Here is a 10726-nt window from a genome sequence, read left to right on the forward strand (position 1 = left end):
CAAAACAGAAACCAGCTTCTCCTTTTTCTCCTTTTTGGAATAGAGACTTGGGGTGCCATGCCCACCGCAGACCCCCACAGCCCCTGCCCATCTCCAGGGCCCTGAGCAACACAGGATGGTGATAGGAATAATAAGTTATCAAACGTCTCTTTGATTAAATCAGCATGGAAAGTGCCTGGCACATTGTCCAGAACCTGGGTCACGGGGAAAGGTTAACAAATGTACATTGTCATCATCATCCCTCGTCCTCCTCATCCTCATCACCATCGTCTCTATGTGCCCAGGCATCAGGCTAGGTCCTTACCGGTTTGTTTATTTTTAAAGTACACGTTTTTCCAAATTTTAAAATTAATAGGTGGTTAGTGTTAGAAATTCTAACAAAGGCGTAACGTGGGAATTGTAAGTGTGGTTCGCTGGCAAGAGGAAAGGCTCTGAGTAAAGACTGCTTGTGTTTGCATTGTGGCCCTGCTGATACTGTGATCTGGGACGTGCTACTGAATTCTTCTGTGCCTCGGTTTCCTCATTTGTCAAATGAGAGCAATAATAGTTGTTATATCATAGGGTTCTTTGGAAAATTTAAATAAGATGATAGATACATAAAGCATTAAGCATGGCACATAGTGAGCATTTAATATAAGGTGGTTATTATTGATATTATTAATGTTGCTGTTTTATAAATAAAGTTCTCTATAATTCACATCTTAGAAGTAACCAACATTGATATTTTTTTCAGTTTTTAGTCTATCTATATTTATATTTCTCTATCTCTATCTATATATAATACTAGAGGACTGGTGCATGAAATTCATGCACTGAAAGCGGGGGTCCCCTCAGCCCGGCTTGCGCCCTCTTGCAGTCTGGGACCCCTCACTTCTTACCACCCACCTGCTTGCTGCTCCTTACCGCTCGGTTCGCTGCTCCTTAGTGCTGTTGTGGAGGCGGGAGAGGCTCCCACCACTGCCGCTGCGCTCACCAGCCGTGATCCCGGCTTCTGGCTGAGCCCTGTGGGAGTGCACTGACCACCAAGGGGCAGCTCCTACATTGAGCGTCTGCCCCCTGGTGGTCAGTGCGCATAATAGTAACTGGTCGTTCTGGTTGTTCTGCTGTAACGGTCGCTTAGGCTTTTATTATCTAGACTAGAGGCCCGGTACACGGGATTCGTGCACTGGTGGGGAGCGTGGCCTGCGGGGATTGGCCCAATGTGGGAGCACCGCTCATCCCGGTCAGCCGAGCAGCACTCCTGTGTTGAGTGTCTGCCCTCTGGTGGTCAGTGCATGTCACAGTGAGCAGTTTAGCAGCCTTAGCATATCATTAGCATATTACACTTTGATTGGTTGACTGGACAACTGAACACTTAGCATATTAGGCTTTTATTATATAGGACTAGAGGCCTGGTGCATGAAAATTCATGCACTGGAGGGGGGCGGGGGTCCCTCAGCCCAGCATCCCCCTCTCACAGTCTGGGAGCCCTCAGGGGCGGGAGGCGACCTGGCGATCAGGGGAAGGCGACGCCCCCATCACACCTCTGCTGCTGCCACTGCCGGCAGTGCAAGCCTCAGCCGGCCCTGGTTACCTGCGCCTCAAGCAGCCCTGGGCATCTGGGGGGTTGAGGGGACTGGGGGACTCCAGAGGCAGGCGCAGTGCTTCATCAGTGCTCTGGGGCTGAGGGGACTGGGTGCTGCTATCTTGTGGCTGTGGGCGCCGCCATCTTTGAGGGCGTGGCAGCAATTACTACAGTGGTCGGCAAACTGCGGCTCACAAGCCACATGCGGCTCTTTGGCCCCTTGAGTGTGGCTCTTCCAGAAAATACCACGTGCGGGCACGCACGTACAGTGCGATTGGAACTTTGTGGCCCATGCACAGAAGTCAGTTTTTGGCCTGGGCGAGTCTATTTTGAAGAAGTGGCGTTAGAAGTAGGGGTACATTCGCTGAGGTCGACTCCTCAGATTGAGGACGTTTTTAGCAAAGGCCAGCTTAGGAGACCCTAATTAAGTTAATAACAATGTACCTACCTATATAGTTTAAGTTTAAAAAAATTGGCTCTGAAAAGAAATTTCAATCGTTGTACTGTTGATATTTGGCTCTGTTGACTAATGAGTTTTCTGACCACTGAATTAGCATATTCCCTCCTTATTGGCTGTGGGCACCACCATCTTTGTGATGGTGTGAGGGTTAATTAGCATATTCCCTCTTGATTAGATAGGATGGCTTGAACTGTGCTTACCTATGGGCAGCTCCCTCTTTCCCATGATCGAGGCGTGTGCTCTTTTAGAACAGGGTCACAGTCTTACTCACTTTGGTGACCCCAGGCCCAGTGGCATTTTGCACACCACAGGTGCTTATTGAATTGAATTGAAAATACCTCCTTCTATTGTCTTCAATGCACCTTTCATCTTTATAAAAGGTGCACATTCCATTGCTAGGCAAAGACATGTGGCATCAAAGATAACTTTCCTTTTCCTGGCTTCCTTGTTTTTTAATTCAATTGTCTTTAGCTCAGGTAATTGCGTTATTTCCATTCCAGGTTTTCAGAGGTCATACCACCTCAGGTCCAGATGCACTGTGAATGCAATATTCATACTTTCAGAGCAATTATCTCTTTCCAGCTTTGCAGGGCAGAACAACTCGAACTCTGGAGCCCGGCTAGTAAGAAATCCTTTGACTTGTGCCTCTCTCAGAGTCAGCCCAAAGTGAACTCAAGGCTCATTTGAGCAGGTAATTGCTTAGGTGTGGCTAGTGGCCCAGGGAGCTGCTGCCTGTGTTGGCTTCTAAGCAGGCCTGGGAGCAGCTGAGGCCCGGGGTCAGACCTGAACCCCTCTACCCGTTCACCAAGGCTGGGGTGGCTCGGCCACTGCAGCGCCAAAGTCAGTCAGGAGAAGCAGTCCTTTCCCGGCAGCTTAGTGACTGCTGAGAGCGTCTCTCCATCGCTGACTGCGTCTCCTCTGATCTGCTCCCTTGGGGGAGAAGTTGGCTCGTTGTTTACCGAAACCAGTTGCTCCCACGGGTGGCCCTGCTGCCTCTTCTGCTCTGATGAGCTGTAAACTTCACGCAGAAGCAGGTTTCAGGGAAGGAGATACAGACACGGCGCACGGCAAACGCACTGCGTTCTGGTGTGTCTTCCCTTCGCTAACACCGACTCTAAGCACTTTCTCGGAGTCTTCTAAGCTCCCTTCCACATCCTGATTGGGAGAGAGGGGACACAGGACAAAGTGGCTTTTCTGTCCCAGTAAAACGCCGGTTGTATTATTCCACATACACTTGGTTCATAATAGACAGCCTCGCTGGGGTACTTAACAATGGAGATCAAGGCTGAGCTTTCTCCCAAGAGGACCGTGTGTGAGTGCAATACGTATGTGCTATGTGTCTTCATGCAATACATAGAACTGCAATTTATCATTACTTAACCCACTTAAATAACAATTATAAATATGAATCAAATACATGTGAGTTTAAGCAAATCTCTGAATATCCTTTATCAGGCTCCTTTAAATGCATGCATAGGCCTTTCACAACAATTAGAGCTTTTTCAGAAAGTTGCCTGGAAAAAGAAAAAAAATGTGCTTAAAACATGGCGTGTTAAGACCTTGGGGCGTTTAGTCTGTTGGCCTCTTCAGATGGAGATTCCCTCACCCTACCCACTGTGCATCCCCTCTTCTGATTCGCTGTGGCTTAAGAACAGTGAAGAGGGGTAGTCATTGATTCTGAAGGAGCGGGTTTCTATCGCTCACTACAATGCTGGTCTATTTTTACCTGCCACCTCTTACCAGGGTTTACAATCTCTTATTAATATATTGCTTAAGTCAGGTGTGTTTCCTTACTTTTTTTTTTTGCCTGTAAAAATTGTAGTTCTCAATTTTCTACCCATCTCTTAAAGCTTTGGGCGGAAGCACATTACAGTTTGTGGATTACCTGGCTGCCTTTTTCTCTTTTCTCTTATACTGTGGCTTTTGGCCACTTGATTTATTGACCTGAAGCTTATCTGGGAAGAGAAGAAGATGGAATTTAAACTAATAATTTAAGTTCTAAAACGTGAGTTTGTTGCAATGCTGTTCTGAGAGGCTTGAACTCTGGATTACTTTGAGGGATCCTTTTGAGTGTTATTTTTTAATAACGACATCATTTCTCCTAAGATGCTCTGTAAGGAAAATATTTTCCTTGAGTGATTATGTTTGCAGACCAACAGTTCAAGTGGAACCTAAGAAAGGTAAAAACAAGTGATAATGCAATTAGTATGTCCTCACAGTTATCTTGGTTCAGAAAAGTCGATGGCAAGATAGAGAATATGAAAACAGGGGCTCTGCATCCCACAGAACCAGCTTTGGGACACTTACGTCCATGAGCTGGGTGGCCTTACGCTAAGCACTTCATCTCACCAAGTCTGAAATGAGAACCAATACGGCATCTACCATTTGTTGGTTACTTTTTATGTGCTGGGCACTGTGCTAATTATGTCACATGCATTCATTATCTCATTTCTTCCTCAAAATAAGCCCAGGAGAAAGGTGCTATTAATAGCCTCATTTTACAGATGAAGACACTGACTCTCAAAAAGGTTAAGTAACTTGTCCAAAACCACAGAGCGGCCGAGCCTGTAACTCAATGCCATGATTGCCTAGCTCTGGAGACCATGAGCACATACACACCTTGTAGTAGCACTTCTTAAAGTGCGAGTTGGAGGATTGAGTGAGATAATGCATATAACGAGCATGCCTGGCACATAGTTAGTGCTCTTATTCTTTGTTGTTGTTGTTAATCCTCACCGGAGGATATTTTTTTATTGGTTTTTAGAGAGAGTAGAAGGGAGGGGGAGAGACACAGAGAGAGAAACATCGATGTGAGAGAGACACATCAATTGGTTGCCTCCTGCACGTGCCCCAACCATGGCCAGGGATCAAACCTGCAACTTAAGTATGTGCCCTTGACCAGAATCGAACCCTGGACCCTTTAGTCCACAGGCTGATGCTCTAGCCACTGAGCCAAACCAGCTAGGGTAGTGCTCATATTCTTATGACATGTCTCCACATATTACCAGCTGAAGTTTGTATAGCACTTTACTATTTATAAAGCTCATAGACATAGTAACTCAATACTTCATGATATCATGGGAAGTATCAGAAAAGGTGGCTCAAAAAGTTAAAAGACTTGGCCAAGGTCATCTATATATAAAAGCCTAAGCAACAGTTACAACCAAACAACAGGTCAACCGGTCTCTATGACGCGCACTGACCACCACAAGGCAGATGTTCAATGCAGGAGCTGCCGCCTGGTGGTCAGTGCACCCCCACAGCCAACTTCCCACAGTCCTTACCCTTACCCGATCGGGACTGGGCAAGACGGCCCCAATCGCCGGCCAGGCTGAGGGACCTCACCCGTGCATGAATTTGTGCACTGGGCCTCTACTTAGCTTATAAGCACACTGGTAGTGAAACTCAGATGTTTTCATTCCATAACCAGTACTTCACCCTGCCTTTCATCATGAGGGGTGGCTATATTTTTATATAATGTGTTTATTTTAGAAGAAGGGGCTATTTTCAGATTAGGTGAGCTTCAACCTTGCCTGCCTGTAACTTGCTGCTTTATCTTGCTAAATCTGACACTTGTTTTTTGATTTTCTGCTTGATTCTGTCCTCTATGTCAGACAATTCACCGTCCAGAAATGTGTGGGAGAGAGAAGCCTCTTCTGCCTTACTCCCTCATTTGTTTCCACTCTTGCGTATATATTATGGGTAGTAGATATCAAATTACGAATGGGCTGGGCCTTTTCTCTTTAACTTGTAAGTTGGATATTTGTAAAGCCGAACATTTCACCCTCATTAAAGAAAAACAAACAAACATGTTTTAAATGGAACTTACCCTCCCGAGGCCCCGCAGGAACCTGTCAAGAGCACGTGCTACAAAAAAGACGAGGGAGCAGGGGAGAGCGTGTGGAGGCAGCCAGGCTCCTTCCGCCTCTAAGTCCAGGCTTGTCTCTGATCAAACTTTGAAGCATACCATTTGCCCCTGGTATGTCCTCACCCTCTCATGGTTTATGCTGCGTCCTAGCGCCTCTTATCTTTCTCTTGCTCCAATCAACCCCAAATCAGGCCTCCCTTACCCCAACGAGTCTTCTAAGGTCTGAAACCATCCACTGCTTCCCCTAGTCTTTGCCCTGTGCCCTCATGTAAATGGCTATTTGTATGAACGAAGCGCTTGGAGGGAAGAAGCCTAGGAAACAATTCTCTCTGAGGTATGAGAGGCCGGTTTTCCCATCCCCTCTAGAGGTGTTTGCATTTTGACAAGATTATTACTGCAGAAGGGTGCAGCCACTGAGGGAAACAGTTTGGAGTTTCCTCAAAATTAAAAATGGATCCTGGATGGCATGGCTCAGTGGTTGAACATCGACCTATGAACCAGAGGTCACAGTTCAATTACCAGGCAGGGCATATGCCTGGGTTGCAGGCTCGATCCCCATTATGGGGCGTGCAGGAGGCAGCCGATAAACAATTCTCTCTCATCACTGATGTTTCTATCTCTCCTTCTCCCTTCCTCTCTGAAGGCAATAAAAATGCATTTAAAAAATTAAAAATAGAACTGCCATTTGACCCAGTGATCCCACTTCTAGGAATATATCCTAAGAAACCAGAAACACCAACCAGAAAGCATATATGCACCCCCATGTTCATAGCAGTGCAATTCACCATAGCTAAGATTTGGAAACAGCCCAAGCGCCCATCAGCAGATGAATGGATAAAAAATTGAGGTACATCTACACAATGGAATACTATGCAGTGGTAAGAAAGAAGGAACTCTTACCATTTGCAACAGCATGGATGGACCTGGAGAGCATTATGCTAATGGAAATAAGCCAGTCAGAAGAAAAAAAATAAGAATCACATGATCTCACTCATATGTGGAATCTAATGAACAAAATAGATCCAGAGACTTAGAATCATGGAACAGACTGATGAATTTCAGAGTGAAGGTGCGAGTGGGGGGTTGGGAGGTAGAGATATGCATATATGCATAGCCCATGGACACAGACAAAATGGTGTGGTGAAGGCTTGGGAGGGGCGAGTGTGGGGAGGAGGGGTCAATGGGGGGGAAAAACAAAGAAAAAATAAAAAGATTATTACTAAGGCAAGTGAATGTGTTATTGGTGGGAATTCTAGCAGTGAAACAAGATAAAGTGAGAAATAGCTATTATGTGGAATTATTTGGAAGAGATGTGCCATGATATGGGTAGACCAGCCCAACGAGTGTCTTTCTTGCTCTCTCTCCTTATGCTACCGCCCTCTCCAGCACACCTGCACCCAAACACACATTTCACCTTCTCCCTTGGCCTTTAACCTTTTCCTCAGCAACTGGACGATTATTAGAATGACAGCATTTCAGTGCCAGAGAGGGTTCTAGAACTAATGTCATTAGCTCGTTTTATAACTGCGGAAGCGGGGCTCGGAGAGCAGGGCCCGGTTCACACACTGGTGAGTGTGGAACTGGCACTAGAATCCAGGCTCCTGCCCCAAACCTGGTGCCTTGCCTTCTACACGCCATGCCGAGCATTCCGCAGTCGTGTAAAATAAACTTAGGAACCTCAAGCATTGACCTGGCCCCCTTATCCACTTGGATTTCCTTTTTTCTCTTTGGGGTTGGCAGGTAGAAGCCATCAGTGCTGAGGCGAGATAGTCTGACCTGCTGTTCCCAACAACACGTTCTGACCCAGAGCGGGCAGCCGCTGTCCTCTGCCCACGGTCCCCCGAGACTGGGGAGGAACTGGGAAATCGAGGCTGTTGGGGTCCTGGCACATGCTTCCTTCTTCATTTCCTACTCATGGGAGATATATGGTTAAACAAAGCAAGTAAAACCCTCAGGGTTAGCATTGCCTCTCTCCCTTTCCTCTCACTGAGCGTTTAGATTCACACTCTGCTGACTGGCACCGCTTTCACTCCCTCAGCAGGACAGCCCGGGGTGGCCAGCACTTCCCAGCTGAGTGGACCTAGCACATCGCTGAGCCTCTGTGCCTCATCTAGAAAGTGGGGCAATAGTTTATACCTGATGGAGCTGTCTAATATATGTCTGTGTTTAATAAATGTCAGCTGTTGTTGTCATCATCATCATCATCAACACCTGGTGGGGGTGGGGTTTGCTTTTTAAGGAGGGGAAGCCTCCTGGTCCCTGTCATCCAATGCCTCGCACTCTGTAAACCGCACGGTCACTGGAGGTTAGGTTGACCCTTCACGCATCCTCGCCGAGGAGGCCTCACTGTGCAGCGTGAGTCACCCCCACTTAAAGGGGACGGGAGTCTGCAGCCTGTAACGGGAGGTCAGAAGGTCCCCTGGCTCCGTGACAGGAGCCAAGCCCAGGCCTGGGCCCAGAAAGAAACAGTTTGCTTCCATAGCTGACTGGCCGTGGGTGCCACGGAGAAGCTGGGCTACTCAGGTCAGAAGGCATCATGCGATGAGTGAATGCTGGCGCTGTGGGCGCACATCAACCTGAGCCAGGTTTCAGCTCCTCTTCTACTTGCTGTGTGACCTGAGGCGAGTTATCTAACCTCTCGGGCTCGGTGCCTCATTTTTTATCATCTATAAACGAAGATGGTCTCCATAGAAATGACTTCATGCTATAGATGTTGGGAAAATCTGAGAATCAAGTAAATACTTAATCAAAAGTCATTGTTATAGTGCCCAGCTGGCGTTGCTCAGTGGTTGAGAGTTGACCTATGAACCGGGAGGTCACAGTTCGATATCCGGATTGGGGGCTCGATCCCCACTGTGGGGCGATGTTTCTAGCTCTCTCTCCCTCTCCCTTCCTCTTTGAAATCAATAATGAAAATATATACATTTTTTAAAAAGTAATTGTTCATATGATTCTCACCACCACCATCATCATGACTGGGGATCGTGGTGACAGGCAGCTCTAGGGATCTGCCACGATGGAGAAGCCACAGGAAGGAGAAAAGGCAGCAGGGACAAGGATGTGTCTTGGATGTGGTGAGCTTTGGGTGGTGACAAGCCATTTCGTTAGTATTAAATATAAAAAGTCACACGTATTCCTACTGCACCCCTTCCAAGGAGTGAGTAATGGGTGCTCACATCATTTGCATTTTGTAGCGGAGGATTCGGAGGAATTGATTACCAGCCACCTTCATGCGAAACTACAGACGTGGTTTAGCTCCCGTCAGCTGCTGCGCCCCATCCAGGCCCTGCTCCTGGAGGGGTAGCCATCTGGCCCGGGCAGCGGCGACCTCGCAGGTCTGTGACTCCACAACATGCTAACATGATGAGTGTCACACGACCAGCCTGTCGGTCTTCTTGGCCTCATTCGGCCCTCCCGATTTCATGCCTCATCATACGTGCACACCCTTTGTGCTCCATTTTGCTCACGTTCTATGCCTGCCTTTGCCATCCCACTCACTCCGCATGCTTCCTTCTCTGGGCTTCCATTTTTCTTCTTCCTTTTTAATGCAGTGTTTGGGTGTTTTTTCCTCTTTCTCTTTTACACCCCCACCTCCCTCCTCCCTGCACACCAATCAAATTCCTGCTTACTTCTTGCCATGCTCATTATTCTACCTCATCACCCCGCCCCCCCATTCCTCGAAGACAGCTCGCAGCGCCTCGCCCTTCCCCCTCCCCCTCCCCTCGCCATGCCCACCCTGCACACATTCCAGCAGCCTGGCAATCAGTAACTTCGCATCACGCTTCCCAGCTCTCCGAGTTCACACTACTTGTTACTACTCTCCTTGCGGCTGCTCTCTAGGGTTTCTGGGGGATTTTTTGTTTTTAATGTTAAAGATCCACTTACACAATATCCTGGGTGCAAGTGGAACCCACTGTTAAGTTTCCTCGCACGTTTACACCTCTCGTAGATGCATTTTAACTAGCAGCTCGGGTCCAGGCTCGGCCATGCCGGGAGGAGGGCTGGGTCCTGGGGGACAGTTTCCCTCGCTGTGATGGAGAAACCCACCTGGACAAGCAGGGGCTGGTCCCCCCCCGCCCCCTCACCCCCCACTCGCCCGTCTCACGCGGATGAGGCATGGCTTTCTCCTTTGTGGACTCATGTTCTGCTCCTCATGGAGCTCAGCCTGCCTCCCAGTGCGTGTGTGCGTGTGCGTGTGTGTGTGTGTGTGTGTGTGTGAACACACGTGTGCGGCCACTGCCTTCTCTCCAAAGAGCTCACCTCTCTCCTGCCATCTTACCCGGCCCCAGGAGGTGGCTCTCGGCTCTCCCTCTCCCTCTGCTCTGTCTCCCTGCCCCCCACTCAGCTTCGGCTTCCCCGGCTCCTAACTCCTCCAGCGCAGCAGCCACTAGCTGAGCTGGGGGGGCGGGGGGGGGGGGGTAGGGGGTGCGTGCCCAGCTCGGCCGAATTGCCAGCCGGGCCTGTTAATGGGGGAGTTTGGGGTTTTCTTTTTCCAAAAAAGGGGAGAGGAGGAGGGGTTGGGGGAGAAGAAAGTGGAGGGGGCCCCCCAAGAGGGGGCCCCCGGGAGGGAGAGACGGCAAATGTTCTGTTCTGTGGGTTGTTAACCATAGGTGGGAACAAACTATCATGTGTTCAAGTTTCTTTGCATGGAAGTCAGGGCTGACCAAGTTTGGGGGCCGCCAAAAGGGCAACTCGGAGAAAAGAAGTCCCAACCCGAACACGCACTAAGCCTCACAAGGGGTCCACACAAGTCCTCTTGAATTCACAGGGATACTTGGCAACCGGCAGGACAGGGATTAATAACAAAGGGTCCTCCTTAATGCATAGTAACCTT

This window comes from Myotis lucifugus, unplaced genomic scaffold (genome assembly GCF_000147115.1).
Source record: "Myotis lucifugus unplaced genomic scaffold, Myoluc2.0 scaffold_279, whole genome shotgun sequence".
Classification (NCBI taxonomy): domain Eukaryota; kingdom Metazoa; phylum Chordata; class Mammalia; order Chiroptera; family Vespertilionidae; genus Myotis; species Myotis lucifugus.